General features: G+C 43.4%; 1 long non-coding RNA gene across 1 annotated transcript; it reads right to left on the bottom strand.

Annotated features, from left to right (window-relative positions):
- Nucleotides 1-2,814: 2,814 nt before the first annotated feature.
- LOC133489412 (uncharacterized) lies at nucleotides 2,815-21,173 on the bottom strand. Its single transcript, XR_009791893.1, has 4 exons — nucleotides 20,865-21,173; nucleotides 4,478-4,506; nucleotides 3,926-4,099; nucleotides 2,815-3,404 (listed from the first exon to the last, which is right to left on the bottom strand). It is a non-coding gene; the product is annotated as an uncharacterized LOC133489412 (long non-coding RNA).
- Between the last annotated feature and the right edge of the window lie 4,345 nt (nucleotides 21,174-25,518).

The following is a 25,518-nucleotide window of genomic DNA, read 5'->3' as shown; positions in this document are numbered from 1 at the left end:
AAATGTCTTACGTCGGGCAGGTGATATAAGAAGACTTCTAGAGTAAATATCTATCAGCATGGTTCCCAAAAAAAAAACACCGGTGAGAGTCTCATAATGAGATTTTTCCTCCCCTCTGCCTACCAAGTCCCTCCCGTCTCGCTCGGAAAACAAATTCAATGCCGCCGTCCGACTACTTCGGGGCCAAATATATATATTTAAAGGCTGTCACGTCGAAAATGTCAGAACAGCGCCTCTGTCAAAGATCACGTCTCGTTTCCCGGGGTCCTCAAACATGCCGATGATGTCAGCGCGCGCGCAGGCTGCCGAGTCAAAGGTCACATTCCGCCTTATTCGGCGCCCGCCTCGCAGATGCGGCGGCGGCGCGGGCGGACGCGCTCAGCTGGAGCTAAAACGTCGCTTTGCAAAGGCCACGCCGGCCGCCTGTCGCGCTTGTCACGTGGCGGAGACGATGTTCGACATCTCTGTCACTGCCTCCACGTGCGCACTAAATACTGTACAAACATTCCAAGCATTACGGGCCCAGCTGAGACACATTATGGACATCATGTTCACGACAAGCCCAACTTTCATTATCAGTCGATCAGTCCTTTCGTAGAGTACCTTTCATACTTAAAATAAAGCAACACAAAGTGCTTCACAAAACAGGCAATAAAAGTTATGCGCAAGTGTTTATGTTTTTCGCCATGACTGTATTGTCTATTCTCTAAAAAAAGAAAATCCTTTTTTTTTTTTTTATTCGGTCATATAGCAAATATAAATAATTTGGGTAATTCTAGTAGGCCTAAAACAGGAAAGTTTATGTCAGACAGTCAGGTAAAAAAGCATTATATTTCTTTTTATGCAGTCATATGCAGCTATAATTGAATAAGACAATAAATAAGACTATCAGCACTGAAATAAGTAAATAAAAAGTATACGATAAATAAAAGATTCTAAAAGAAAAAAAGTGATGTACAATCAAACTGGAGTGACCAAAATATTAAAATAATTAGAAAAAATTGAATTGAATTGAAAAATATTTTTTTTTCATTACAACAAAACATTTTCTCCATACGATAGCATAAAACTGTTTTGAGTTAAAAAAAAATTTATAATTTAAACATTTTTAACTGTCATTCACGTTTAAAAAATGAGTTTTGGTTCTCAATTTTAATGATGAGAAGGTAATGTTGTCTTTCATGTGGCAGATTTTTTATTTTAATGTTCCTGTAGGGGAAAATAAATAAATGTCTTATAAAGTTGACACATCTCAAAGAAGAGTGTTGTTAACAACCCTACTAAATTTTAATTCCTAAAAAAAACCAAAAAACAAGTATTGTATAAAAAAAAAGCGGCTTCAAAGTCAAATCAAGCCGTTCTCACCGCTCTCAAATACGGTAGGCGTTGTCCGCTGAATGCACTGAAACCCCACTAATAATTACCCTATTGTATACTGTATGCATGGGAACTATCATAATAACTAAAGGGATGCTAAAATCTATAGGGTGGGCGGGGCTTATAGCATTTTTCAGCACTCACGCGTCTTTTATTTTTTTGGTCTTAATCAAGTTCTCGCTGTTCTGGCGGATGAAAGTGGCTGCTTTTTTTTTTAGCTCTTAAGTCTCATTAATGAGCAAAGGCTTTCCTTCCCTTCCACAAAAACGCTGTGCACAAATTCCCTGATGACCCAGGTGATGAACCGCGCAGGCTTCGGAATGAAGTGAAAGCTGGTTCAAAGCGAGCACACACACAATCATACACACGCACGCACACATCGACAGACAAAGATTAGTGAGGATCTACAAATTCCATGCCAATCTGATAAGACTTTGTGCTGTTTTCATGTGCTCTTTTTTTATCTGCGACAACTGCTCGGCTTGTCTTATCGTGCGCGCAAGAGCGTCTGCTCTTCGAGCTTCTCTGACGATTGTCTCGTTACCGCCGGTTAGCCGAGCGCACAATTAACTCAACCAACACACGTTGGTAAACCGGTAAAGACTCTGACGTTCTGAATGAGCGTAATGTCTGGTTCCTAGTTGTAAAAGAGCGTGAGTGGTGTTTTTGTTTGCTTGCAACGGGCCACTTTTATTTGTCTGCTGTAAATGTCCGAGATACGGCCAGTAGCGCATCATTGCGTAACTGCGATGGAATGGAAAGAGACACGATACAATGCAATGGAAGTATACACGCAACCTTAAAGTCTCATTGTAATACAACCTGCCAAGATGTTTCCACATTTTTGGAAAAACCCTCAAACCAGACAATTCTCTTGGAAATTTGGTCGGATTATGAACACAAATGAGTGGGAAAGTTGCATTTTTCACATAAATTGATGGTATGGAGAACCCGAATCTCGTAACTACTTTGAAATGATAGCAAAAGGTTTTTGTGGGAATTTCCTGTTTTAGAATTGAATGTCAATTGGGCTTGATTTTGGGACAATGCCTAAAACATCCTCAAGCAAGCATCTGGTTATGGTTTCCAAAAGTTGGAGGCATGTCAACATTTTAAACATGCAGCGACACAACGTTTTTCAGTACAAGCGCGAACATTTGAGTACTCGCCGATACGGATAATGCCACTGCGTCACATTTCACGAAAATGTGTTTCAACAAATACTGTTGTTTTACCCAAATAAAACGAGCAAGAGCGCTACAAGCTATCGTCTTCTCTGGGTGTTCAGAACTAAAAGAGTTCATCCTTTAATGCTGGCTGAAATGAAATTTTTTTTCAGCCAGAAACATTCCGTCAAACATTTGAGGTTGGTCCAAACACAAAAGTTTCACTACACTCATATTTGCTTCAGCGAATCAAAACTTCCACCAGTCCATGTTTACAGCGAGGCCAATCTTTATTTGATCCTTTGCTAAATTTGTAAGTTTGCTCACTCAAGTTGTTTATTGATTACGATAATAGACATAATGTGAGTCAGAAATGCGTAGAATTACACGATATAAAAGCGATGAAATGTTTTGCATTCATTGGATGAAACAAGTACAGTAAATGATTATGACGCCTCAGCCTGAATTCTTTCTCCCGCAGGTTGGCTGGTGCCCATGTGGCACACGGCAGCGCACGCTCAACCCGCACTCCTGATCTCGACACATCATTGAATCAACTAATTACCCTGCGATCTCGTTACGTGTTCCGACTTGTGTTCAAATTCGAGTTGCGTCGTGGAAGCGGTGAAACGTTGACAGTCAATTCCAGGCCACGCTTGCCTTTTACTTGGAAAATAACATTTGGACAGGCATGCATCAGAAACATTATGACTTGAGGTTGTAAACACAACTTTCAGCAGCATTTAAACAGCCTCTCATATGAAAAAATTACGTAAATAAAACAAAATGCCATTGGTGTTTTTGTGGTGCATAATAATTCAGACTGTTAAAACCGTTACTTTGGTCCGGATCCTTCATTTCCTAAAAAGAAAACAAACAAAAAACCAGATCAGTTTCGAGATATTAATTTTTGTCCATTCAGTTGTCATGTTCACCCTCAGTTTCTTGTTTAAGTTCTGAAAGCCATGCTTTAAGAGCATGCCAATGAACATCAAAATGAGAAAGCGATGTGGTCAGATGAAAACCGAAGTGGAGCTATTTGGCATTAACATGAGGAAAAAATGTGAGCGTGACCCAAAGAACACCATCCCCACAGTCAAACATGGAGGTGGAAACATCATGTTTGGGGCTGGGTTTTTTTTTTTTTTTTTTTTTTTAAGAGACTTAATTTCTTTCTGAGTGAGCAAACTCACAAATTCAGCAGGAAATCAAATAATTATCTACCACACTTTGTAGTTCAAAACGCAATGACAAGCCCTTCCTTTTATGCGTCTTCTCCATCTCCTGGTTGTGTTTGTTTGCTAGCAATTAGCACGCAGTTTATTGCATTTGACAAGATGCTGTGCGGAATGGAGAGCAATTAAAAGAAAAAAAAGTCTAACCTAAAGGATGACAAGTTGTGAAGTGAATGCGGGGGCCATGTTTGACCTTGTCCTTCTCTGCTGAGGGTCTGTGGGTTTGGGCCAGGGACAGGAACTCCCTGTACAGACACCATGTCTGCAATCGCTGCTCCTGCTGCACACTGGAACACTTTGTTCAGCGCCACCAAGGAAAGCCTAGACAACAAAAACACACACATTCTGCCTTTGCGTCGGCTTTTGGCGGTAAATAATAGCCCCCTCAAGGCGGGAAATCACGCAGAAAAAATAAAATAGACCTGTTGTTATCCAATCGTTTGTTTGAATTTACAGCTAGCGAGGGGCTGCGATGCAAGAGAGCCATATAAATACACTGGGACCCTGTATTTATGTTGTTTAACTTACGGGGGGCCGACTGTTTGCAGAAATGAATCATTGCATGGGTTTTGGGGGATCACTTACTGTGAGACAGTCAATAAAAACAACAATGTAGCACTGTGATTTACACACAGGAAGTAGCTAGACGATCTCATTTTTTTACTAGAAAACAATGCAGGGAACTAGAAATGTACTTACCCAGCTGACCTCCTTTAAAATCCAAAAGTCTAAAGGAGAAAAACAAACATTTAAACACAAATACACAAGGAAAGAGTTCAGAATAATCACAGTGTATTAAGACCAACTTCAGCTCCAACTGCGAGGCGGGGATGTCTAAAATGCTTCAGGTAAAAAACCTTATTGTCACTTCATGTCCGAAAACTGCAATCAATCGTCCTCAAAATTTATGTGAACAGCTCTACTTATGCACACTTCAATCTCTAAAAATATTAACGCAATCTGCCAAATATTTTGAATTTTATGGACTTTAAGTGTTTCCCCCTCCTCATGTATGCCAGGTTGGACACTGAAGAAGGAGAAAAGGATCTATACAGGTTGGCCAGACAGAGGGATAGAGATGGGAAGGATGTGCAGCAGGTTAGGGTGATTAAGGATAGAGATGGAAATATGTTGACTGGTGGCAGCAGTGTGCTAGCTAGATGGAAAGAATACTTTGAGGAGTTGATGAATGAGGAAAATGAGAGAGAAGGGAGAGTAGAAGAGGTAAGTGTGGTGGACCAGGAAGTGGCGATGATTAGTAAGGGGGAAATTAGACGGGCATTAAAGAGGATGACAAATGAAAAGGCAGTTGGTCCTGATGACATTCCTGTGGAGGTATGGAAGCATCTAGAAGAGGTGGCTGTGGAGTTTTGGACCAGCTTGTTCAATAGAATTCTAGCGCGTGAGAAGATGCTTGAGGAATGGAGGAAAAGTGTGCTGCCGCCCATTTTTAAGAACAAGGGTGATGTGCAGAGCTGTGGGAACTTTAGAGGAAAAAAGTTGATGAGTCACGCAATGAAGTTATGGGAAAGAGTAGTGGAGGCTAGACACAGGACAGAAGTGAGTATTTGCGAGCAACAGTACGGTTTCATGCCTAGAAAGAGTACCACAGATGCATCATTTGCCTTGAGGATGTTGATGGAAAAGTACAGAGAAGGTCAGAAGGAGCTACATCGTGTCTTTGTAGATCTAGAGAAAGCCGATGACAGAGGACCCAGAGAGGAACTGTGGTACTGCAAGCGGAAGTCTGGAGTGGCAGAGAAGTATGTTAGAATAATACAGGACATGTACGAGGACAGCAGAACAGCGGTGAGGTGTGCTGTCGGTGTGACAGAAGAATTTAAGGTCAAGGTGGGACTGCATCAGGGATCAGCCCTGAGCCCCTTCCTGTTTGCAGCGGTGATGGATAGGTTGACAGATGAGGTTAGACTGGAATACCCGTGGACCATGATGTTTGCAGATGACATTGCGATCTACAGTGAAAGCAGGGAGCAGGTGGAGGAACAGTTAGAAAGATGGAGGCGTGCACTGGAAAGCAGAGGAATGAAGATTAGCCGAAGTAAAACAGAATATATGTGCATGAATGAGAGGGGTGGTGGGGGGAGAGTGAGGCGACAGGGAGAAGAGATAGCAAGGGCGGAGGACTTGAAATACTTGGGGTCAACCGTCCAGAGCAATGGTGAGTGTGGTCAGGAAGTGAAGAAACGGGTCCAAGCAGGTTGGAACGGGTGGAGGAAGGTGTCAGGTGTGTTATGTGACAGAAGTCACATTAGTCATTCGAACTGCTCTAAGTGCTAGAGGACTCTGCATCTTTTTGCACAATTGTCAACAAAAAATAATAATAATGTACCGGCATTACCAGATAACTAGCAACCCTTTATTGCTCAGTGACTGTTTTTTTTTTGTCAATGTCTTTATGTCTCCAAAGTGTTCTCTGTCAATTGACTGCCTGTTGTCGTACTCGAGCGGCTCCAATTACCGTAGAAAAATTCCTTGTGTGTTTTTTGGACATACTTGGCAAATAAAGATTATTCTGATTCTGATTCTGATTCTGAGGAGTCACTGCTAGGATGAAGGGCAAAGTTTCTAAAACAGTGGTGAGGCCGGCCATGATGTACGGATTCGAGACAGTGGCACTGAAGAGACAACAGGAAGCAGAGCTGGAGGTGGCCGAAATGAAGATGTGGAGTGACCAGGTTGGATCAAATTAGTAATGAGCTCATCAGAGGGACAGCCAAGGTTCGATGCTTTGGAGACAAAGTCAGAGAGAGCAGACTTGGATGGTTTGGACACGTATTCTGATATCTTTAGAGGTGGAAAGGGGCATAAGTAGAGATGCCCACATACATTTTGGTGATGATTAATGGTACTTTTCTGTCATTAAGCGAGGTTAAGTTAACGTTAAGCGTTTTCGACTGTCCCGTGTGGCGGAGTTGGCAGCCGCTTGTACATCACGCCGCCCCTTCTCTTTTCTGTGACTTGTAAAATAAAACGGAATGGAAACGTGAAAATGGTGCACACAAAAACAGAAGGCCATTTTCTTGACATTTTTGTTTTCCTCCTCATAACACAGCTGACCAAACATGGCCACCAAAAAAGTATCCTTCAATCGCCACAGCCCCAAAAACTGATAGATGAGCCAATTATGTGTGTCGATGCATTTCCTGCGATGGTGGAACATTGCTTGTGACCTTTTTCTTGACAGAAATGAAATTTTCTCTGCCTCGGGCTAAACAAATCGTTTTTTTTCTCTTTAAATCTCAGCGTGCTGCACCCTTTCCAGTGAGTCACGGCGTCAAGGCTGCACTTTGACGTCACGCCTGTTTACAAATCAGCCGCCGTTCTGCCCTTAAAACGCTCACGTCTCCTCTTCCTGGGCGAGGTCATGTCATGTCAGCAAAGGAGGGGAGCGGTGGTTTTCGAGGGGTGTCAAGCGCGGGAGGACGCCTCGTCTTCGGCCCGCTTTCGTAGCAGGTTATCTACGCCTGCGGCGAGCCGCCACGCGCCTGCTGCACCTGATTGTCTCATTGCCACATTCCAGACCAGAGAGCCCGACAAGCCCGGGCAGAGAGTGCAGTCTGTGATACACTTGTCCTGCAGATGCAGGTGTACATCCTGCACTCAACGCAAATCAATGAAGGGGAAACAAGAGGTGTATTGAGCAGAGGAAGTACAGCAGACATACCAGTTTGATCTTGGCCCTAATTTATGATCATCATTCACACAGAGGATATTGAACACAATAAAGCCGGGGTGTCAAACTCATTTTTGTCGCGGTCCACATTGTTGGTACGGTTTCCCTCAGAGGGTCATAATGACTGTGAACCCAAAAAAACAAAAAAAAACGTTTCATTAGAAATTTTGGTACTGATTTTAGCAAGAATCATGGAAGTCTTTGAACAAATGACGTGCTTCCGCGGGCCACATAAAGTGATATGGCGGGCCGGATGTGGCCCCCGGGCCTCGGGTTTGACAGCCCTGCAACAACGCAATAGTGTCGAAGTGGTGAAACTCATTTCTGTGATCACTTAAACACAACTTTGTCGCAACATAAACAATAAAATGATTGGAAACTATTTCATAAAACAAATAAAAAATTCAATAAATATCACGTATTTCTGAATTTCAACTACAAATAAATGTGAATAAATAAAATACGTTATTATTGTTTTTGTTATTACATATATATATATATTTATATATTTATATATATATTTAACTAGAGATACAAAATACCCCAAAAACCTAAATAAATAAATATTGTCGACCTCATGGAAAATGTGTTGATTATTTTTCAATACGGCTCCTTGAGCAAAATCACACCAAGACATGACTGTGACATTAATAACTGCCACTTGTCAGCTCAGGCAACAGCCACCACCCACGCCTCCTCTGCTGACAGAGGACTGCTGAGCTACCTGGTGAGGTTGGCGGTGGCGGTGGCGGTGGCGGTGGTTGGGGGGAGTGGGGGTTAGAAAAAAGACAAAGGTGAGGCGCTGTTGTGATGTCATCGCCAGCAGATGTGAAGGAGGATAGACATAAAGGCGAAGGAATTCCAAATAATATCAGTTTGGGCATGCAGAAGGTTATCGCGCGTGCAGCGGGATCGTGTTGTGACTTTGCTCCCGCTGACTCACCGTCGCTCCACTGCCGTCGTTTTGGCCGCTATGGAAATCTGACATTTTCAGGCGCTGATATTGTTTTGAAATGAAAAGACACAGAGCAGCATTTCACCAAAACAAGCTCTTTAATATAATGCAGCACATCTCATACACACGGGGCCTGAACAAATTGGATATGCTAATGCAATCCGGGGGTGGGAGGGGGGGGGGGCATTGTTGTATTATCAGCTTCTTTTGGAGAGCGTCCATGAGGAAGGAGATGTTCCCAAGAAGGTCAACTAGACATTTTTATTTTGGCCTTTCCTTGACAATCAGCACAACAAGGCAGCGTAAGAAAAAGGATGTGATGGAAGACGGCGGTGATTGGTTGGAGGGGGTGCGGAGGTGGAAAAGCAGGCTAGGACCTGCCCCGGCATTCAATTCCTCCTTTGTGAGGCCGAGGCACTTGCCTGTGGCAGGTGCAGCCGCGGCAGACGCGACGCCGCCGACCCGGTCGAGCCGGCGAGATGTCGCGACACGCCGGCCGGCTCGGCCGCCGGCCGGTCGGCTCGGCTCGACTCGGATGCGCCGTGCGAGGGCTGTAGGGAATTCCCAAAGACTCAATGTCAAATTACAGGATTCTTGTAGAACACATAATGCTTCATAACAGCAATTACTACACTGCAGGCCATTGTCTCATTTAAAATTTCGGCTGCACCGTGCGTTTTTGGACGTTTAAATTCATGTTTTATTCACCTCGAAATTAAGAAAAATGCGGCCTTGACTTGGAATGTTAAAGGCGACATTGTGGAAAAGTGACTTTTTAATTGCTTATTGGATTTATGGACTGCCTGCCCACGCAGCAAGTGTGAAATTGCACAACTAAGTAGATGCCAGATGTGGGAAAAGAGGGAATTTTGAAACTGTTAAAGTGTACATGCCATAAATCAGTGTCCTCCTAATGGCAAAGTGGTAACGGTGTTCACAGGGGAGTTTCAGCTATCCCGAGAACTTTCTGTGTTTCCGCCACATTTGCACATGCGTTTCTGTTCCGTTGGTCTTTGATGGGTTATGGGGAGCAAATGTAAGTGCCAAATGTGGAGAATGTATACAATCTTATGTAGCGCACATGCAACACGTGACTTGCTCAATACTGACGAAGGACTGATGGGACTGTTGAGTATGTTTGTGGTTGTGCGGATGGTTTGTGTTTGATTAAATCAGGGGATGACAAAGTCAGAATCAGAATCAGAATCAGAATCATCTTTATTTGCCAAGTATGTCCAAAACACACAAGGAATTTGTCTCCGGTAGTTGGAGCCGCTCTAGTACAACAGACAGTCAATTTACAGAACACTTTGGAGACATAAAGACATTGACAAAAAACAGCAACAAACAACAATTGTGCAAAAAGATGCAGAGTCCTCAGTTCGAATGGCTAATGACGCAATAGTCCGGTGCAATGACCATTGTGCAAAGGGCACTGAGACTTCAAGGAGTGTATGCGGTTTAAAGTGACGAGTACTGCGATAATCTGGGACAATGGTTGTGCAAATGTTACAGATACTCCTCAATCAGTGTGCAAATGAAGCAGATACTACTCTGGCATGAGTGGCCACTATATGCAAATAGTGCAGCACGGCGAGACAACTACAGTGAGTGCACGAGTAATACATAATACAGAATACAGAAATGTGACAACGAACTCAAGTCAAAAAATTGCCAGCTTGTTGTAATGGAATTGTAAGTTAGCTGTTCAAGAAGTTGATTGCAAGAGGGAAGAAGCTGTTGGAATGTCTACTAGTTCTAGTTTGCATTGATCGGTAGCGCCTACCTGAGGGAAGGAGCTGGAAGAGCTGGTGACCGGGGTGGGGAGGGTCCGAGAGGATTTTGCACGCCCTTGTCTTAGTTCTGGCAGCGTGCAAGTCCTCAAGGGTGGGTAGGGGGGTACCGACAATCCTTTCAGCAGTTTTGATTGTCCGTTGCAGTCGGAGTTTGTCCTTTTTTGTAGCAGCACCAAACCAGACTGTGATGGAAGAACACAGGACTGATTCGATGACCGCTGTGTAGAACTGTCTCAGCAGCTCCGGTGGCAGGCCATGCTTTCTCAGAAGCCGCAGGAAGTACATCCTCTGCTGGGCCTTTTTGAGGACGGAGTTGATGTTGGTCGTCCACTTCAGGTCCTGGGAGATTGTAATTCCCAGGAACTTGAAGGTCTCGACGGTTGACACAAGGCAGCTGGACAGCGTGAGGGGCAGCTGTGGCGAAGGATGCCTCCTGAAGTCCACGATCATCTCTACAGTCTTGAGCGTGTTCAGCTCCAGGTTGTGTCGGCCGCACCACAGCTCCAGCCGCTCCGCTTCCTGTCGATATGCAGACTCGTCACCGTCCTTGATGAGGCCGATGACAGTGGTGTCATCTGCAAACTTCAGGAGTTTGACAGTCAGACAAGAGCATCTGGTATAAGACACACCAAGAATGGTAGCAACACGGAGCATAGTCCAGGTTTAATGAAGATGATGGAGTGTGACTTACAATCATATAGAAAAGAAGAGCTCAGAGAAGAATTCTGTGTAAAATGCTTTTGCTGAGGATTGTTTTTCCTTCTCGCAGGAGTATGAAATCATCTTTAAGCCTATCCGAGTCTCACAGAAATGAAGTCACTTTGTAACATCGTCCTGATCCACTTCACAATGTGTTAATCATCCCTTGAACTTCCCCTTCATGCCTCACCCAAATTTAGAAAGAATTCAACATTTCATAGAAACACGTAGGCCCACAAACAATAGCTCCTTGGCGGAGGTAACTACGTAGAAGTCCATTTGGTACGGCCAACGCCAAACAATTCTAATTTGGATCTCGAAACAACGTTCCCGAGATACTCAAGTGGAAAATGTATTTCTTTATTTTTTTTTAAATGCGGTGCATCCCCAGAGAATAATGACTTTAATACCTCCACCAAGTGTTTTTCTTTTCAGGGTTTCTTCGTTAGTTGGGAGGGTTAGAAAACTTCAGTGCCACTTACTGCTGGGCAGAATTTATTGGGCGTAATTATAACAAGCCCAAAGGTCAATAAAAACGACTTAAGATGCGAGGGACAGTCACACAGCAAAACAAATTTATGAAAACTTTCATACACTCATAGACTACTCATAAAAGGGGATATTGGGCTTTCAGGACAAACCCAAAATGCACTATAAACCTTGACAGGTTCATTTACTGTTATTTGACCTTCTCTAAACTTCTGAGCGTGCATATCCAACTCTTACAATGTTTCAGTATTTTACAGCAAAATTCATAAAAGTTGCATGAACCATGAATCGAACAATAGATTTCCACGTCTATGCCTTTCTGTGAGTCTTCCAGTCCCTCTCTGTGTATCTCTGCTGCAAGCTGCTGACGATATTCTATGAATGGCCGCTTTTGTCTGAGAACGTGTTTGAAGTACTGTTGACCAATTGTTAAGCCTTTTTTGATCACATGATGTCAAAATGTCAACAGCATGATGAAGAGGACAGATGTTTTTGTATTTTTATTTTTTTAATTCATCAAATAATAAAATAATTAAAAGGATTTAGAACCGGGAATTGTAATGCAGAGAAAAAGGGCCTTTTTTTTGGTTCCTACAAAGTGAAATGCGGGGAACAGTCGAAAATGTCCTGGTAAGATAAGTAACTTAGATTCATGGGGAAGCCAAAAGGTCTGGAACAGAGATTCCTCAACTGTACTGCATGTACCCCTAGAGGTGCAAGTGCAAATGGTTATGGTTTTGTTTTTTTCAACAAACACTGACGCTGCAGATCATACTTGAATGCGTGCAGCATCCCCACAATGAGGGTACAGTAGGCAACAACAACAACAACAACAAGAGACCCAAACGACGCTCCTCGGCTGCTTTGCTTGAATGCCTCCGCCAGAATAGATTAGCGCCACGGTCCGTCTCCTCCCCGGCTTCGCACAACACAATCCTCTTAAAAGCGTCGCATGTCACTCAATCTCCAGAGACGAGCACCGGGAGCTGCGGCCACTGGAGGAAAATGGGCCTGCACAAACAAAGTGACAAGGAGCTATTTGCACGAGTGTATCGCATCAGCCGCCATAGTGGACGCGTCCCCTTTCATCGTACCCTTTTGCGGACACTTTGGCATTGCATGTTGTAAGACGGATTCATTTAAGATGTTATGCCGCATAATCACGGCTGCGGGCTTTTCCAGACCTGTTGAGTGTAAGAAAACAACAGGAAGTTCCTCCGCAAAGAGCCCAAAGGCAAAAGCGCTTGTCCCCTCGCAAAGCCACTTAAGCCTGCGTCCAAAACCGACAGCATTCAGTGATGACAACATACAACCAAGCGGCAAATCGATTACACTTGAGAGCCCCTTCTCACGAGAATTTGGCCGCATTACGTACGGAAAGCGAACACTGTGCGATTGTAACGTCATGGGAAGAATAAACGCTCCGCACAATCTGTTGGCCTGCCTGAGTATGTGCTGCTGTTTTGGTTAGCAACCTATTTCCAACAGGCTCAGCAGTTACGTCTTCATTTTGTGTGTGAACAATAGAAAAAAAGGATGTGTCTAATTATGTAGGGTTTTTTTTTGCGTCAAGTGGACGCAAATTATTCCATAGTGTTGCTTCAAGTTGTAATTCAACAATTAGCGAGTTCTAGTCAACAAAATGTCCTTCAAAATGCTGCTTTAAATGCACAGCATTTCCAGATCAGGATGTACATTGCTATATAACTCAATTCATGTTGGCTCGCAACAACCTAAGCATGAATAAATAACAAATACTCGTTGCCATGGTAATGAGAGAGATGCTATTGTTTGGTTTAAAGGAGGACGGAGCTGCAAAATACTTTTGGGAAGCCAAGGTCCACGTGCTTATATAGTGAAGCTTCACATTTGAATTGAACAAGTACATTCGCGGGTTCTTGTAGATATATTTTAAATCCAAATGGTGCTGGAAAACGCAGAATTATGCAGCATGATGTATATTTATCATGTTTGATTCTAAATCCTGCTGTGAAAAACACAGGATCACGGCGCCTAAGGTACATTTTTACAGAAATATATTATTCTTGACCCGTGCTAGACGGTGATTTTGAGGGGGCCATTAAAAGTCTTTCGGAAAGCTTTCAGGGCATCTGGAGAAAAGTTTGCTTCAACTTCTAAGAAAGATCAGCTGTCAGGCGAGGCAAGACTTGAATGATGTTCATTTGGAGCCGCGTATCTCTCCTCACATTGATTCCGATCACTTTTGTGAAGCGCAACAAGGCGCTTCTGCTTTCTCATTGATGACCGGCGCTGGAGTCGCTACAGGCTTGCAGGTGTGATCGTCCTCCCAATGGCCTTTGCCTGTTTGCGCTTTGATGGAGCGTTTGTGTGCCGAGAAGCATCATTTCCACGATGCGCTCTGGAATACAGCGATCTAGTGTTGACACAACGATTCGCACTCATCCATAATTCATACGGCCACAGCCGCTTCCCTTTTCCAATCTATCCACTTTGCTTCAAGTCAGCTCGGAATATTCAGAAGAGGCGTTTTCCGTATACTTGTTTTCACGCGTGCGTTTGCATGCGTTTTGCCGTAATGATAGAGCGACCGGCGAGTGGGGAGTTGCGGCAAAGCAGAAAAGCCCGACAGACATTCCTGAACGCCGGCGCGGCTTGCAGGTTGGGACACGCCACGGGCGTTTGACGAAATACCTCAGCAGCTCCTGCTTCAGGACGAGGCTGGGACTGACCGAGTGTTGTGCTCGTCCACTTTGAATTGTGTGAATGACACAAAGTACCACCGCCCCCCAAAAAAATAATCGTACTGCTCTAACAAGGAAACATAATGTGAGTAGATTAACACACCTAACAACAACATCAATGAACAGAGACAGACTGAAAGAAACCAGGGAACTAAATACAAGCTAACTGACGAGACAACGAGGCACAGCTGGACAAGACATGAGTGGCTGCAGTTAGCTGATTGGTAGGCACGAGGAACAGGGCTAATGAGAACAGGTGGGAACGGAAGCCTAACAAGCAAGACGAGACGAAACGAAAACACAGATCGTGACACATGATACATTTTGAAGTAGTCTTTCCACATTTCTCAACTGATTTAAGTCATCAAAACGTTTGCGCTTTGTTCAGCTCATTTCGGACATCTTTGGAAGTGCTCAAAAATTCCAACTTTTTTTTCCAGAATTCCACATTTTCCACGGAAAAACCTCACAAATTCAGTGAGACATTTGAAAAATCCACCTCATCCTGACTCAATTTTCAACCCATTCCATATCAAAAAAGGTCCAGCCCATTTAGGACATCTCCGGAATGATTTTTCACATTCTGAAATCTTTTTTTCCAAAATCCTATATTTTCCCAGATGAAGGGATACAATCTACAAATTGACCTAATTCTTCCCCATTTCTCAACCGATTCAACCCATTCCAGCCATTCCAGCCATCCATCCATCCATCCATTTTCTGTCGCGCTTCTCCTCACGCGGGTCGCGGGCGTGCTGGAGCCTATCCCAGCTGTCATCGGGCAGGAGGCGGGGTACACCCTCAACTGGTTGCCAGCCAATCGCAGGGCACATCTATTTGCGCATACATTCACACCTACGTGCAATTTAGAGACTTCAATGAACCTACCACGCATGTTTTTGGGATGTGGGAGGAAACCGGAGTGCCCAGAGAAAACCCACGCAGACACGGGGAGAGAACACGCAAACTCCACACAGGCGGGGCCGGGGATCGAACCCCGGTCCTCAGAACCGTGAGGCAGACGCTCTAACCAGTCGCCCAACGTGCCGCTCAACCCACGGCACGGCATGGTGACGTCACTATATGCGGAAGAGGACTCGGCGATCCGTCGGTGACTGGAGCATCGAACGTTAGCGGGTACCCTTATTAAATACAGAGTGAGCTGGTGGGAAAAAAAACAGCGGCGACCTAAATGTGTGCGCGCACCGCTCTATATCCGCTCCAACGATCGTTCATTCCAGCACCCGTTGTGCTTGCAAATGGCACGGGCAAATATCTAAACATCTATCTGTAAATGAATAATGTTCTGAATGAAGTTGGAAAGCACAACATTTGAAAATGTGGAACTCGTCTTAACCACCACAAATATCCTAGTACCTTTCATCTGGTAGCCTTCAAAAGCAATAGGGTTCTTGCTCACACATTAGTAAAAATATGACAGCAATAATCCTTGAACGGTTAAATAATGTGTGCTTGTGGGGTGATAAGCAACAGACGAGGAATTCCAAGGATTTTGAACTTTGACTGGCACTATCTCAGCTACTTTGACTCAGATTTATTGCAAACTCGCTTGTAAAACAGGACATTTTTTATTTATTTTTTTAATTGAATTATTATGATAAATGTGTATGGGAAAGCTGCAATAGGCTACAGCTGCAGCACAGTCAAAAAGCGAGTGTCCGGGATCCGATCAAAGCGAAGCACTGGCCGACACAATGCGACGATACAAAGTGACCTAAGCACCACAAGCGGCAAAATATCCTTCACGGAAGAGCCTTTAAAGTCACTGGGCTTCTTTATTGAAAGGAATACAAACGGCAGTAATCATAGAAGATAAGCAACCCGTGTACGCCCCTACCGCAGTACCGCACTCATCTGTCCGTCAGATTCTTGCTCGAAACAATTCCATCAGTGTGCATTCCTTTAGAACAGTCATGTACTATATACTGTATGTTCTATGACTATGGTGCGCTATGACCACGTTGAGGCACGCTCCAATCGAAATGCCGTGCATAGATTTACTCGCAGGCTGCATAGATCAGCACCTGCCACTCAAATCCGCAAAGCCCGCTTCCTCGGAGCCTCCGTCGCCAGCTGGCTCGCTGCAGCGAAAAGCCAGAAATAGCCATTATTAAACCGAAAATAAATAATAAATCCGCCAAAGTAGTGCAGTGTGATAAGTGAGGTCATTTTTTATGTGTTACTCATCAAAAATATGTACGTATTCTCTTTTCCCAGCCCTGATGCGGCCATCCAGAGGCTTAAGAACTCTCAACCCCCATCCAACATAATTAAATAAGAACGGCTTCCAAAGATAATAGCCAGTCCGGCAGTTACTCACTAACCTTTTCCCCCCTTTGACTTTCTCTAATTGAAACATTCATCAGCGATTGGGCCTGCGCGCCGCCATATTCCCAGGCAATGACGTCCACTAAATAAGACGGCGGAGGAGTGGAATGGTGAGGCAACGCGCCACCTGAAGGCCGGCGACGGACAAGACGTAAACGAGATGGCGCCCGTGTGGATTAGCTCGGCCCGCTTCGGACTTGACTGGATAACGCGCTCGGGGTTCGTCGGGTCCCGCCTGCGACGTTGCCGCCAATTTGTCCATTTTTCACATCCTTCGCGACCTCAAAGCTATTTTTTTTTTATTTTTTTTCCCCCTCATCGCAAACATCTTTCCGCGTGACTCGTTCTCATCTTTGACACTTTTCGTCCAAAAACTCCAGTAGTTTACCCATCGAGCCATACCACAAAGGAAATAACAAAATAAAATAAAAACACAGGGGAAGAAAGCTAAACACACTTGATACCTAAATGTAAAAGCTGACGTACAGTAAATAGGGAACACAGGGGAATTGGACTTTTTGATTATTAAGTGTTTCGCAAAACCAGGTCAAATTCTTTGCTTTAAGTCTGAATTAGTTTAGGGTCATGTTGAATGCGAAAGGAGCACTGCACACGTTCCCAAATGTTGATGGTGAAAGTGTCATATATTGGGAAATGTATCCAGTGGGGGGAAATGAATCAATCTATAATAATCTACCTGGTGGATTCAAAAAGAGCGGATTTCAGAAAGCATCACTAGGCTGTTGCTCTAACAGTTTTTGTGGTAAATATACTGTATATATGTATAAACACCCAAAAGCACAAATTACATTGGCTTTGCTTTGTACCTTTTTAAAGCTACTATTCATATGCAGAATAGGCTTCAATAAAAAAAAAAAAAAATTGCATACAGCCATTTTGAAATGACTGCGCATTGAAGGTTTTTGCTGCACCTGATGGGCGACAAAAGAAGCAGCTCTGTTGCCACCAGCTGGAGCGAGGCCGCAGCGCATCGACACCGGCGCGAGAACACCTGGACACCGACACGCAGGTGCACGCGTTCCCTCCACGGAGCACAATTTTCTTCACGTCTGCTCGGACCTGATCGATGACGCGCTTTACAATTTACAATCGATTACTGTAACAAGTGCCTGCGAATTGCAGCGCCACATTGCACAAGACGCCGTAAACAAGTGGGAAGGACACCAGATGCTACACGGCCACCATTTTATTTTAATATCTACTCAGCCTGCAGGGGGTAATGTTCTTTTTGTGGGGACGGGAAAAAAAGGGGGGGGGGGGGGGGCTATGGCTGTCAAAGACTTGAATTCCCCAAGCAGGTAGTGTCGGTCTAATTTTAGATTCTCATGTCACCAAGAGGGAATAATGAAGACGCACACTGAAGAGGAAAAAGAAACTGAAGAACGGCTTTGAAGGCCTCGGTCGTGTGAGGAAGTGATGATTATTGCAGCACGGCAATTTCCAAATCACGTGAGCTGAGCGCCAGTGATTCATAATCATAAGTCACTTAACATTATGAAAAACGCTCAGGATGACTCCAGCATCTGACCTTTTCAATAAGCCCGAAAAAACGTTTTTTTCCATAAAACTCATCTTAAATGTGCTATAAGCAGAAATTGGTGAGACGCAGAGGTCAAAGGTAAAAGAATCACCTACCAAGGTACAATTTAAATATATACACGCAACTACAGTTAAAGCTTTGACGTTTTATTGGGTTCTTCTGGAGGATGAAAAATGAAATGCAAGGTCTTCTGCTCTCACTACTTTTTTCTTTTGTTTTTGAGCTTAGCATATAGCTTACATTATCTGCAATAGCATCCAGGAAGCAGTTGGGACCCAGAATATGTTTTAAATGTGAAATATAAACATATAAACACATTCACTGTACCTGAAAGCAACTTAAAGCAAGATATATTGTTTTGCAATGCCTTGAGCGCAACAGTAATCTTTAAGCATTTTTGAGTGAAATAATACAAATGATTTCAACAGTCATCAAACGTAAGCCCATCACAATACAGTAAGTGTATTGCCCTAATGGTTTTAGAGATAAACAGGAATGGAAACTCAATGTATTCTGGCCTCTCTAGAATGTAGGAGGGGTTTTTAGCTTAGCATGTAGCTAATATGATCCACAATAACAATCAAGGAGGCAGCAGGTAAGCGTAAGATGTTTGCTGCGAAATAGGTTTTACATTTAAAATACAAACCATCCATTGATTAGCACATTGGCTGCACAAGAACGTCGAACCAACAAGACATACATAGGCCAAAAGAATATTGATTCATAAATATCATGCTAACTTTCTATAGAACTCAGCACTGATGTAACGGGAAGAGACCAACACTCTTTTATTTTTTTACGTTTTTGTGTAAAACTATTTGAACAATCATCAAACGTAAGCTTATCACAAAAAGGTCGATGATCCTTACATGACTTTATAGATGGACAGGCAGAAACAAACAAACAAACAAACAAATGCAAGGTATTCTGGCCACACTAGAAAGTAGGAGTAACACATAGCTAACATTAGCCACAATAACGATGTACGAGGCTTTACTTCCTGTTGAAATGATTATATTATTATTTTTTTTAGTAGTTAGACTGCCAACTCCTGGCCTGGCATGGCCATTACGTAATTATTCGCTAACTTGTGACACTGTCGTTCAGATGCGGAATATTACTCTGCGTTACATTACTGTAGACACCGTGAGAAAAGCACGAGAGCACAGAAGCAGCACGGCCACCAACGTGAGTAATGAAAGCGAAATGGGGCGAAAGTAGCATGTAATGTCGTATCTGCATTCAATCTGACTCCTTGTTAAAGCTCGTGGGGCCGGACTTCCAGCTGGAAATGTTCTATTGAGCTTTGGGCCCATTTCCTATAATCTGCACTTATTAAAAGCAGAACCGCCGGGCTTTAATTCACGTGCTGTGCCACAGAACACCGCAGATCCTCGTAAAAGACGAGAACGTGAGAAGAAGGGGAAAATGAGGCAGTGAGCAAGAAACGGCCTGAGCAATTGTTCCCCCACACGCCCCCGTCATTATAATCATCTTGATTCATTATGCTCCTCATTATTGGCTTCTAAAGCTGCAGATGAAAAGGCACTCGAGCCGCTCGATTCCACATGTGGGAGTCGTCCAGCGCGGTGGCGACGTATTTTAATGATGTGGAAAGTGGCGCTCATGAGTGATGGTGGACAAACAGCAAGCAGCCAATTGGGAACCGTGAACGTGATGTATGACTTTGATATTCTGCAGTGATGAAATGCGCCACAATCGGCCAGTAATCCGTCTGAGAAGTGAATCACGTCTTTTTTGTTTTGTTTCTAACAGGGAACATTTGTGTCGTTAATTCATCTTTTGGAGTATCGCAGCTGAACGTGCCGTGAATCCATGTACAATTCTCCATTCATCACATAATTAAAGCAACGTGTTCTCACAAGAAGTTAGTTATCATACAAAATATTAACAACTATATTACATTTATAATTGGACTGTTTCAGTGACAGAAACCTCTGCAGGGGCTCTGATTAATAGCTATAATTTGATCATTTCAAAACAAATACAATAGCACAATATAGCGGATTCTTTTTTTGTGTAACCAAACAATGGCAGTCCCTTTTTTCATTTTATTGTTTATTTGTACAGGGACAGTGCACAATTCAAAAAGAAATGATACCACAGTACAGCTCATTTGAATCTCTTGTCCCTGGGCAGCTAGATAAAAAAAATTCATAAAAAAAACACAACCACAAACCGACAAATACACAACGTAAATAGAATAAATAATGGCGGCATGATAAATACTGTAATTAATGGGTTGAGAATTGTAAGAAATGCAAGGCAATCATTGGCGATGGCAGTTTAGCCAAAGCTTCGAATTGGTTTTGGACACTGCAAAACTCTCCGAGTCTCAGATGTTTTGCAAGTATAGAATCCCACTTTTTTGTTTGTTTGTTTTTGCGCCATTGGAAATAATGAATAGAGAAATACAAGATGTCCTCCAGTTCTCGGGCAATACAAGCTCACGCGACCCAAGACGGCATACTCGCTTAACACGTACACTTAACACTTACTTACTGTTTTTCATTGCATTGTTTTCTATTTATGGCCTACAAGTGTTTTTCACGTTGGACTACGTTGAGTTGCGACTTGCGGACAAATTCGGTTAATGTCACTGCTGTAGGAACGGAAGTCCATCGTGAAGCGAGGACCCCCTGTGGCCATGTCATAAAACCGTTATTAAAAAGACAACACACGGTTTCAGACCGCTAGCGATATTTGAAATGTCGCCTCATTTCAGTCCCCGACCCTGCCCCCTCGTGTATCTGCACAAAGAAACGCCCCCAGCTCACGACACCGGTTTGTTGCTCTGACCTGGCCGTCTCAGAGTGCATCTCGGTCAGCGGCGAGCGCGTCGACGGCCTGCCGGAATTGACCTGGAAGAAGGGACCGCTGCGTGCCGTTCGCCAGTGGCCGCCTCAGAGTGCACCTCGGGGTCGGCTGCGAGCATGCACAGTTGCATGAAATAGATGATGTATTTTGGGGGGCAATGTACAATCAATTCAAAATATAAGAGAGATGATCAACTTAACTAACGACTCCGTGAGAACGGTGATGTGACGTACGCGGTGGTTAGGCGAGATTTGAACCCAGGACCTCACAACTGTGAAGCAGACGTGCTAACCACTCCTTCACTGTGCTGCCAAAATCTTCCCAATTTGTCATGAATATAAATCTATGAAAAATCATCAAAGAATGCTCTGATTGGATCATCATGACATAAAAAAAAAAACGCCCTGCTTCTCGGCAAAGTGGAAACCCCCTTTTTCACAAAATGGACAAGTTCAACTTTTAGAAAATGTTATCCATTAGCGACGCAATGGAAGGAAAAGGTTAAAGATGACTAAGCGGCTAAATAAAGATTTTGCATCTTCCTTTTATTGTCTTCTTTAACATCCTTTTTTAAAAATTTGGCTTTTTGGCTTCGCCACAAGCGGACAACAAGAGGTCATGGGAGCCAGCCTCAGCCTCACAATGTGCAAAGATCAATAAATACATTTGTGTTTTTGTGTATGAGGGGGCTGAGGTGGGCTTTGTGCGTCACTGTGAGAAGCAAAGGTCATAAACACAAAAAAAGGACTGCACAATGTTCAACGTGTGTATTCAAAACAAAAACAAAAAAACTACTTATGTATTTACTGTTACTGACTTAGCGATTTCTCAAACGAGGCGTTTGGCGTCCAGGGCAGACGTCGGTGGGATCGGCGCTCGCTGCAGCAATCAGCCAGACTGTCTTGCGCTCTAATTGTTTCCACATTTGTGTGGGAGGTCAGAGCCCCGCAGTGCTGATCCTTGCCAAGTTTATACACAGAGCAGTGTTTCCAGATGGCCACTGGCTCCAGACTGGCTAGCAGGTTGATTGGGACCAGAATAATAACAGGTGGAGAGCAGACAATGAATTCCTTGACACTTTTTTTTTTTTTTAACCCTCACACGTACACACACACACACACACACACACACATAGACAAACTTCCAACACTGAGAGCAGAAGAGACTCCTGACGCCGTCTCGGCAGTTCCAGCTCAGCGACAAAGCAGATCTGAGAGAAAAAGTGCGGCAGGATGTCGAGCACATTCTCAGAGCTCACGTCTGGCTTACGTTTCAAGTGAGCGACTGAAACGCTCCAGCAGCTGAACAGTGGAAAGGGTTTATTCATTCAGAAATAGTCTGATAATGACGTTATTAATGCGTTATTAAGTCATCAATAAACATTTCTACATATACAGTATATAATATCTTGACACTTATGTAGCAAAGCAGTGGAGCTCAAAATTGCCTCACTTTTTGGCAAGTGGTGCGTCATTTGGATTTCTTAACGACTTCATTTATTTATAATGCGTAAATAACTCGTCAATAACCTTTTTTATAAAAGCCTCAAAAGTGAAGTGGGTGGTACCATTTCTCAAGTACTAGCGGTTTATCAAGTGCTTATGACCTGTTAATAAGTTATCAATGACCAATGTTAAGATCCTGCGATTGGCCGGCGACCGGTTCAGGGTGTACCCCGCCTCACGAAGATAGGTGGGGTAGGCTCCAGCAGCCCGCGACCCTAGTGGGGATAAGCGGTAATGAAAATGGATGGATGGATGTTCAGACCTTTCATAGGTGTACCCATTTCGGTACTATTCTTTAAATGATTACTTGTAGCAGTTCATTAAGGACATATGAAATGTCAATGTCAGTTATCAATAACCTTTTTATAGACCCTTTGTAAGAGTACCAATTTTGGTAGCATTTTTTGAAATGCCAATGGAATGTATTAAGAACAATATTAAATACATTTTAAACACTTTATAAGTGGTACCATTCCTTAATTAACATTTTTTTAGTCTTAACATGTTAGCATTTTATTAATTTATCATTTCTATTTTTAAAGTACTTATAAGGGTTTATGAAGTCATTATAATGTATTCATACGTTATCAATAACCCATTTATAGACCAATTTACTAACTAACCAATAACCAATTTCGAAACTTTTTATAGGACTATCCATGTTGGTACCATTGCCATTGGAACTTATTATTGAATTACTTATAGCGGTTGATTGAGGTTTCTATTCCGCTTGTCCTCGTTAGCATTGCGGGTGAGCTGGAGTCTATCCAAACTGACTTTGGGCAAAAGGCACCCTGGTCTGGTCACCGGCCAATTGCAGGGCTCATAAAGACAAATGAGCATTCACACTAAGAAACAATTTCATGCACCTAACATGTATGTTTTGGGAATGTGGGGAAAAAGCCAAAAGACCCCGAGAAAACCCATGCAAGCAAGTGGAGATCTGCGAGGCTAACATGCTAACCACTAGCCCGCCGAGTTAAGAACCATTCCCTGTTGTGAAGCAGTATCATCCCTTAATAACTTTTTATGCTTGATAACAGAATAATAGCCCGTTAATAAAGGTACCCACAAGGGCATTGGACTGTAAAGTGTCAGGCTGAATTGTTACGGCAGGACAGTTGCAGTTGACTTCTGCTTTTTTTGCTGACGTCTGACATTTGACAGTGTCTTTTTCCTGCACTAGATCTCGTTGTCAAGACCTTTTCCTCTTTTTTTGCTTTGGGTTGGGTTGGGTTGGGTTGGGGGCTGTCGGGGTTGAACGACGTCAGCTGCCGGTTGCAAAATAAAAGCAGATTACAAAATCCGCACGGAGCTCATCGGCAGGAAGCCGAGCGCCTTTCTGTGTTGCTCTTGGATACGCCACCAATTTATGCGAGCCCTTTCAATCTGCTCTAATTAGCATTGTTTTCACATTCTTAAACGTGAAATCCAGCCGTGCCCGGGAGGCAATAAAATGGAATCCCCAGGAAATATACCAAAAATAAATGTGTCAAAACCAATCTGTGTACAAGTCAAATCTTAACTGGCTTTAGACTTGGGGCTGAACATTCATTCTGTTCCAGCGATCAACGTGAGACATACACACACAGCGAGAAAGTTCCCACCGCTATCACATCATTTAGGGGAGCATGTCTCTTAATGCTTCTCTCAAGTTTTTGTTTACACTATCCAGTCTTTCCAAAGGCTTAGGGATCTGGCTTGTGGAAGGGGTGTTTGGTGGGAGGAGGGAGGGCTTTGAGGACATGAGGAAGGCAGTAGGGGAAAACGGGACGGGTTAGAGGGGGGGCTGCCTTTCATCGGCTTTGCTCCGCTACACTTTTTTTCAGTCAGCGTTACTCAGCACCAGATGTGCGGCGGCTCCAGAGTGGCTGCCATGTACAGTAAATCGCCATCGGAGGGCTCGTCAAGCTGTGGGGTAGGAGCGCTGCGGTGTCGTCAGCCTCAGCCACTAGAATATAAACGGAAATTTGCACTGCAGAGATCCCGTGAGGCACCCGGGGGGAAGGGGAGGATACTTGGGGGAGCGAGACTGATGAGCAACGAGGGGGCCGAGGGTGTTAATATGCATTAAAAAGTCTTATAAAGAGGAAATGTAACAACTAGGATGACAGCACACACCTACACCAAGGTTGAACTGTTTACAACTGTGGGGGGGGGAGAAAAATGGTTGTAATGCTGTTTGGACATGCTAACACTAGCATACCACTTATGTGTTCACGGTGGCTAAGGTAAGACAACAGGACATTACCATTGGCTGGAGGCCAGAGTTAAAATTTCCATCCAAAAAATTGAAATCACATAGCATACTACTTTCTGTGTCACGGTGAATGATTGAAGATGATGGGACAATACCATTTTTTTTTTTTTTTTATTAAATTCTGGGCCTACTGCATCGGCAAAAAAATAAAACATTTAATTCCTAAAACAAAACTAAAAAAGTGTTTTTCCACTGGTGAGCAGGCTAATTGCTGGTTGAAATATTAGGATCAGAGGGAATGGACTGCACTGTTTTTGATTCCAGGAAAGGCAGGTAATGATTTCATCGTGACACAAAGGCAAAAAATGAAAATGTGTTCCTCCAACAAAGAAAATGTATAAAATGGGGTGCCATATTTGTGTTTGTACATGATAATAATAGCATACCACTGCCTGGTTCACAGTGGAGGACTCAGGATTCCAGGACTGCACCATTATTTATTCCATTGTGACTCAAATGGTAAACAATTGGACAACAGACAATTGGAACATACCAGTTTTATTTTGGGGCAGGGAGAATTGTTCCACTGCAACTCAAACAGCAAAAACAAAAGATGAAAGCATCACATTTGTCTTTGTTTGTCTGTTCATTTGTAAGCAAACAGGCTACTTCCTGGTTAAGACGTTCAGAAGAGATGGAACAGGACTCTACCATTTTCATTCTGAGGCAGGGGGACAACTTTATCAAGCAGTTAAAAGAAAACAAATTATTCTTCCGAAAATGAAAAAAAAGGTATTTTTCATTTGTTTGTCTGTTAGTTTGGTAGCTAGCAGGCTACTTCCTGGATAGGACATTATGACGAGCTACCATTTGTATTCTGGAGCAAGGAGACATTCCTATCATGGCTCAAACAGAAGTCAAATTATTCTAC

The sequence above is a fragment of the Phyllopteryx taeniolatus genome, chromosome 14 (assembly GCF_024500385.1).
Source record: "Phyllopteryx taeniolatus isolate TA_2022b chromosome 14, UOR_Ptae_1.2, whole genome shotgun sequence".
Classification (NCBI taxonomy): Eukaryota; Metazoa; Chordata; class Actinopteri; order Syngnathiformes; family Syngnathidae; genus Phyllopteryx; species Phyllopteryx taeniolatus.
The sequence above is the reverse complement of the archived record's forward strand: the minus strand, read 5'-3'. Positions and strand labels throughout refer to the sequence as shown.